Below are 8305 nucleotides of genomic sequence, written 5' to 3' on the forward strand. Positions count from 1 at the left end.
AGTAAATATTAGCCCATGGTTATTGTGGCCTAGTTTTAAAAAATAGGTTATTGCAGCCACTAGCAAACCATGGAAAAAGAACTGTAATGACTACAAGCAAACAAATAAACAAGACAACAAGGAAATAAATAAGAAAGCAACTAACGCTAGGCTATCACGGCTATCACACATATTACATCCACTGGGCATCAAAGTTCGCCACCAGTGCAAATAAACGCGCCGACAAAAGAATATACAAAACTGAGAGCACTTCAGAAGGCACTAGGCTTGGCCAGGTCGGGCCCCCCAAACAGCTGAAGAAGCTGACTAGACCTCAGTTGTGTCAACGATAGATGCATCAACACTAGATTTAAGGCATGATGGTGCGCACGGCAGTCCTCTAACATATTCATTACATCTTTGACATCAAGTTGGAGCTGAGCTGAAGCAAGCCTTTGCGCTTTAAGTTGTGACTGAAGAAGTCGAACTGATTGAGGCAGCGACTGCATAGAGGTTGTCTCACACCTACTGGTGAGTAGCTTCAACTCACAGTCTTCATCAAGACAGGACCTTGGGGTCATCTCGCTGTCCTCAAGATGGTTTGGCTCACTATCTTCCCTAAAGTTCTGCCAGGCGTAAGAGATACGAGTCTGAAAGAGAAACAAGGAAACACGTAACATGTTTCACAATTATATAAGCAAATAAATGGATCTGTTCTGCATAAGGAACATGTTTTTGCAGCGTTACAAGGCAAAAGGGAGAAAGGTACTGACAAGAGCAATGCAGAGCCCATTATTGTTTTGAGATCGTATGATCCTTTGAGCAAGGAGATTCATCTGAAATTAATTTTCATACAAGAGAGAAGGTAAGGCACAAGCAGAAATTTAGGAGTTCAAATTTTGAATTGATATCATAGATAGCACCTGACGCTGGGCTCCCAGCAGTTCTAATAGGGGTTTGGCCACTGGAGTAGGGGTAAAGTGTGGTACAGTTCGGCCTGTGTTTTCTGTGGCTGCTGATCTATCGGATTTAACAGGTATCACTACCTTTTCCAAATACCTAGTTTGTACTCCTTGAGGATCTGCACTCACCCTCTTCATTTTGGACATCTATTACGAAAGAGCAACATTTGACTGGAAAAACATAGTGTGACGACACATGGAATAGGTATAGAAAATGGATAGGTATGGCATATACTCATATATGATGCTTAAACTAAGTAGATGGTGTAACAAAGTAGAAGTAATGCAAGAGGTCCGATGCAAAATATGTGCGACCAATACAACTTTGCAAAGTTAGAGCAAGCACCTTGATGGGTGAATAAGATAGGCCATCCTCCACCATGCCAAGTTTGTTAGCCAGTGTATCATTCCGCAATATTCCTCTCGTGCGCCCATTCTCATATTCATTTTGATAATGTTCAATATCTGACATGCATGAAAACATAAAAACAAGTGAGATTTTCGTTGTAATGCAGAAGTGATTCTAATCCAATACTGCCTCCTTGTAAACCCCTTTGTGCTATCTCTGCAATTCTTTTAAAAGATGCCATGCATGCTATAATTTGTTGCGTGCATTAATATAATGTGGCCTACTACTCAAAATATGAGAGCTCTAGAAGTGATGACACTTCGCAGATGATAGCTTCAACATATAGTAAAGAAGAACAAGTCGACCTGACCTGACAGATTCAAAATATACTAAGGGAGAACAACTCGACCTGACCAGTCGACCGCAAGAGAAGAGTATCATCTTAAAGAATATCAGAAGAGCAAGCAGATTGATGATATTACAAGTCTTTCAATACAATGTCGGTTGGCCACCCATGATGAACCAGAGCGCACTGAGAAATACTATTCTTTCCGGTCTCTCCATTTGTGGCTCACATGCATTTCGAAACTAAAGTAGGAACATTTAGCTAACCAATTAAACATCTCTCAGTTTTACTAATATTAGCAATGATATCAGATATGAATTTGTACAACTAAGCTTGTTCAGCTCGATGGGTGGAGTAGTGCTATTACAACACGAACCATGTAGGATGATTGTGGTCATCATAAAATGGGGAAAACATAAGCATGATGAGTACAGTGTTGACCGTGGCAGTGGGATGGCAGATCTGAAGCTGCAAACCGCGCAAACGGTAGTTAGAAACCGATGTTTTCTTTGAAATAACAACTAAGATTTGGTATGGAAAAGAAAGTACGGTCAACAAGTGACAAAGAAATGCAATTATGTTGTCTCTCTATATGTCGCGATATGCATTTGGAAACTCAAGTGGGACCTTTGGCTAACCAATTAAATGTGTTGGTTAACTAATATCAATATCATATCACAATCATATTTGAACAACTAAGCTTTCGAATACTGAGTGTTGTGTTGTTTAGCTTGAAGGGTGGAGTAATGCTAGTACGACAGAAAGCACCTACGCAGATCATAGTAGAGTACTCCCTCCGTTCGGAATTACTTGTCGCAGAAATGGGTGTATCTAGACGTATTTTAGTTCTAGATACATCCATTTCCGAGACAAGTAATTCCGAACGGAGGGAGTAGATAAAAGGGGAAAACCCTTAGCATCAAGAGAAAAATCAGGAAAGTGGAACTAGCTGGACCAGTGGGTGGCGCACATGCTCTTCGAAACGAATATAGGAACATTAGGTGACCAATTAAACGTTCTCTGTTTTAGTGATATGAGCATCATATCAGATTCGTATTTCAACACGTAAGCTTCGGGTAGAGGTCTTGAGGAGCAGTGCTAGCACGACACGAAGCACCTACGATGATGGTAGTGAATATAAAGGGGGGAAACCATAAGCTTTATGAGTATAGTTCCCGTGCCATGGCGGATCTGAAGGTGCAAACCGGACAAAGCTACTTCGCAACCAATGTTTGCTTTCAACTAGCCACTACGATTTGGTACGGACAAGAAAAGTACAGTAAAAAAATTACGATCTATTTTCCGGGTGAGATCAATAACTTAAGCACATATGGAAGAGTACCACCTCTCTTGCGATGCCGTGTAGGCCTATGTTGATACGTTGAGGGTGCTGCGGGTGCGATGGGTGTCGGCGGCGGGGAAGAAGACTTTAGACGCTAAATGGCCGGGTTGGGGGATATATCCTGTTGCCGTGGACGAGGCGGTCGTAGGAGCGGCAACGACAAGATGGACGATGGCGTCGATGAAGCGAGAGGAGGCGATGAAACGATCCTGGTCCAGCGCCGTGGATGAGAGACGTCCATCTCTTGAAGTGGACGACGGGGTAGGGGTAGCGGCTCCGGCAAGGTGGAGGATGGGGTGGCGGATGGAGGAGGCTGGCCGCAGTGCGGAGGTTGTCGTGCCGCCGACAGTGTATAAATGGGGAAATGGAGGGGAGGGGGGTCTCAAACTTTGGGACACACTTCTCTGAAATGGGGGAAAGTTACGGACTTATCCCCCGTTTAAAATTTCAGACATCGCGTCGGTTGGAGATAGGACAGTAATCTCGCATCTCCCAAATATATGCCGGTAACTATTTCGGGAGAGGAGAGGGTGTTTTTCCGCCCACGGTTGGCACCCACGATGTACGAACGAGGCTGACAGGTAGGGCGGTTGTGTCACGTCTGATGGAAGTTACACATATGCTCCTATTTAAAATATTAGCCTACATCAATTTCGGACGAGGAGAGTTTGTTTTGCCGCCCACCGTGTATGAATGGGGAAATGGAGGAATAGACACATGTCTTTCGGACGAGCTTGAATCAAATGTGTTTTGCCGCCAACGTTTGGCGTGCACCGTGTCTCAATGGGCTCAGAGGCCATCGTGTCACGTCTGATTGAAGTTACTAGTCTACCCCTATCGACAGCAGTATAAATCCGGTCGATAAGGATGTCAAGTGTCAGGGGTAGACAGTAATTTCCATCTCGCAAACACTTGCTTCAGGAAGCCCACAAATTATAGTGGGTGTTTAGCCGCTTCATTCAAAACTTGGGAGAATTAGCATTCACGTTTGCCCTGGGACCTGGCAAACTAAATTCAAATCCAATTTTTATTCGATTACGAATATCCACAGATAATTATACGTTTTGTTATTTATTTCTTCAAAACCACAACAAAGATTTATTCCACCTTTATATGTGATTATGATTTAGAAATTTCGTGATCTTCGAATTCAGTAGGTTGAATACACTCTGAGTCAGACAGTTATTTCATCCAATACAATATGCTCACACGAAAAACAGTTCACCCTATGTCAATGCACTAGCAGAAAAGGGGGCTTTGGTCCAGGCCGGGTAAGCCTATTAGTCTCGGTTCAGTCCAGAACTGGGACCAATGGGTGCATTTATCCCGGTTCGTGCGGCTAAGGCATTAGTCCCGGTTCACCTGGGCCCTTTAGTCCCGGTTCGTGCCACGAACCGGGACTAAAGGGTGCGATGCCCATTAGTACCGGTTGGTGGCACCAACCGGTACTAAAAGGTTAGACCTTTAGTCCCGATTGGTGCCACCAACCGGGACTAATGGGCTTTGAGGCATTCGTACCGGTTCATGGCACGAGCCGGTACTAAAGGTCCCATTTTCAACACCCCCCCCCTCGTGGACTGCCTTTTCAGTTTTAGAAAAAACAAAAGGAAATGATGGAAATGTCAGAAAAATAAAATAAAATAAGTTTCCCATGTGATATGTGGTCTAGTTGTTGGGAAAATTTACAAATATGAATTTCGACTTTATTTACAAAATCTATCTGGAATTTGTAAAATGGGCATAACTTTTGCATACGAACTCAGATTAAAAAGTTTTTTATATGAAAAATCATCTACTAAAAAATCATCTACGGCCTGTTTGCAAATTTGTAGAATCCTCAAATTCCAAAAGGAAAAAAAGTTATGCTCAAATTTCTGGTCAAACTACTTATTCAAGAAGTATTAGTGCTACTAAATAATTAGTCAAGAATATTAGTGTTACTAAATAATTATTTCAGTTTTTTTGAATTTTGGTCAAATCTGGTCAAACTATGGTCAAACTGTGGTCAAACAATGGTCAAACTACTTATTCAAGAAATATTAGTGTTACTAAAAAATTATTGTTTTTTAGAACAATAGTTTCAAACTCAAACAGTGAAATGTGTGACTTCATGCTCAAGCTAAACTCCTGAGGGTTAATAGGATTGACATCATACTATTGTCAGGAAAACAATGAGTGCAGAGTTGGAAACGAGGGAGAATAGAACCCGGAAGTTAAGCGTGCTCAGGCTGGGGGAGTGGGAGGATGGGTGACCGTCCGGGAAGTTAGATGATTTGGAATGATGAATGGTGATTAGAGATTAAATTGAGCAGTGATGAGGAGTTATTAGAGATTAGAGGTTAAAATAATTCAGAAATTTGAATATAAAAAAATTCAAAAAATTCAAAAAAAAATCAAAAAAAATCAAAAAATTTCCTTTACTACCGGTTGGTGTTACCAACCGGGACTAAAGGTGGACCGGCCACGTGGAGGGCCTTTAGTCCCAGTTCTAGTTTGAACCGGGACTAAAGGGTCAGGGCATTAGTACCGACCCTTTAGTCCCGGTTCAAGAACCGGGACTAAAGTCCCTTATGAACCGGGACTAAAGGCCCTTTTTCTACTAGTGATGATACAAGTACTGAGGATTACCTCGCCTACAAAATTTGGATCATTACAACACATGGACAACATAGGGGGTCTTGCAACATAATCCATTCAGAGACATGACGCAACAAGCAAGTACAATAATCTAATGACAATTTCAATTGGTATCAAAACAAGAACCGGGATTACGTTGGGCTTCAGATAGCAGAAACAGCAGGACCTCCTCCGTCTTCAAATGCAACATTCTTACTTCCTCCAATTCTTGGGTTGCTTGCATAATGCGTGCCACTAATTCCGTAATTTCTAGCCTAAAGATAAAGATTACCTCATTCATGGCAGCCACACCATCTCTTTCTGCCTCTAGTAGAGCCTCAAGCACTATAATATCTGTGCTCAGAGTGCTCTCCGGCGGTGTTGCCTCTGAACTGCTACCATCTGGTAACATGGATGGCGCACTGCTTCCACAAATAGATTCTGGGGTTGTACATTGTGTCGTAGTGTGAACAGCATCCTGAAAGGTTTCTGCTGGACATTAGTAAGAGATAGTTATGGTATGATCCAGGCAGTAAGCTTACATGGTAAACGACGGAAGAATTATTGCCAAGCATGGCAAACTATATTTAAATGGTTCGAAGCAGCATCAGCCGAAAAGAAATTAAAATGGTAAGATGAAACTAGGGATGTAAGTGGCAAATAAACGACATCCGCCAGTCCCATCTAGTTAGTTTTTGCTACCTCCCTAGTTCATTTTCCTCAAAAAACAAAAACTCTTTTGAACTATCATAACACTAGTGGACTTTAATCAGGTTTAAACGGGACCCAGTTGACATCCCTAGTTGAAAGGGAGTGTACAACCGCTATATTTAAGTTGCCAAGGCATCTAAGCAGTTGAAATAATCTGAGAAAGCACTTAACTGTGTGGCCTCATATAAACTACGAAGGCAGTCTTGTGATGAAGTTGAGAGGAAAAGTTAAGGACTCAAATGAAATAGGCATGCATTTCTTTACGATAGTACAGCAGGCACTGATGACATATTGGCCAACTCAGGTATAACGTAACAACAAATAAGCATTCGAATCAAGCAATACAGCAAAGCAGACAACTGAACTATTTGTAATTCGGTAGGATTACACGTTGAGGGCACAAGCCAAGAAAGCAGCCCACTCGCATTACATTTCACATGTACTAAAACACACTGGCTTACCATATGGTGATGTGAAGCCTAGCTGCTGTTGCAATGTTCTTTGAAGATATCATCAGCATCCCGTGGTTGCAAATCTAGTTGTTGTAGTTTATTCTGCACCATCTATTTAGGTAAAATTAATTTGAATGACATGCACTGGTCCGAATTGATCATCAATGGTTCATCTAAACTAATGAAAGAAGGGTGTGTGCATACAGGACAATATATCTGCTTCCCTCTATTTTTATGCTTGTTCGAGGTGCCAGCCCCAAAAGAACAAATATTTTTCTTGATGGGGTTGGCAGCTCCATAATTAATAGAAGCATCAAATTAGTCATGCAACTTGGGAAGATCAAGAACACACAAACAAGTAATGAACAGAGGCTCGGAGCAGTGATGTAATAGCTAGCATCAGAAAATGTATGGTAAAACAAACAAAAAGCAGCAGAACCACATGCTAGTTTGCTGATGTGTAATTAAGCATAGAGAACATTAAGCAGTCTGATGGAACCAACAAGTGGCATCAGAACAAAACTAAAGCATATTAACTATATGTGCACTGGTATGTAATTTAGCACATGTAACATGTTCACTGCCAGAAGTATGGCCCTACAGGTGCAAGCAGAATAACGCGTCTCATGAAAAACTGAATGATGCCCTGAAGAAATTCAAAGGTGCGGTGCTTATGCTAGAAAAGTGAACGTAGGTGCCGGCCGTTGGATAATAGTACATGATTCTCGGTGGCATATGAGTATCATTGTCATCCTTGATAGCTAAGGATCGTCGATGGTGCTCGTGTTGCGGTTGAGTTTGGGCCGGCTGTCGCCGTCGCCAAAGCAGCTCCAGTGCTACGGTTGCAGCGCCTGTCGACATACAAGAAAGCTCATATGTGGTAAGTGAACATTTGCATGATAAAGAGAAAAACCGAAGGAGTACAAATCGAAATAACCTGATAAGGCTGCGGCGTCGGTAAAGCAGGGCCGGTGGAGTTGAATATGGTGTCCGTGGAGCAGGTCCGGTGCAGTGGACGAAGGCTTCGGCGGGCGCGTTGTACAGTGCTTTCGGTGAGGCGGATCTGTTGCGGCGGACGAGGGCTTGTATGAAGGGCCAGTGAAGGGGCGGATGAGGGAGTCAGTTAAGGGCCTACGCTGTGGTGGACGAGGGCGCCGGTTAAGCAGATCCGGTTGGTGGACGATGATGGCAGTCAAGGAGATCTGGAGCGGTGCACGAGACAGTCGCTGAAGCGGCTTCGATGAAGTGATGAGTTGGCAATTAGGGGTTCCAAGGTGCGGAAGGTAGATCCGGCGGGGTGTGAGGTCCACCATTGCGGTGGACGACTAGATTTGGCGGCTTGCCGTGGTTGGGGGTGGGGGAGGGGAAGGGGAGGGGCTCTGGGGAAGAATGTTGGGGGCAAAGAGGGGAAAACAATGGAGTTACCAAAGCAGGCCTTTTCCGTTCATGTGGCAGGGGTAAAACAAGAATATCGCAGGGCTAAACTTTCGGGCGCGTGATATTTCGATGTGAGCGGGAAGTTTGAAAGCTTTTGGCGCATAAAATTAT

The sequence above is a fragment of the Triticum aestivum genome, chromosome 7A, assembly GCF_018294505.1.
Source record: "Triticum aestivum cultivar Chinese Spring chromosome 7A, IWGSC CS RefSeq v2.1, whole genome shotgun sequence".
In the NCBI taxonomy this organism is placed as follows: domain Eukaryota; kingdom Viridiplantae; phylum Streptophyta; class Magnoliopsida; order Poales; family Poaceae; genus Triticum; species Triticum aestivum.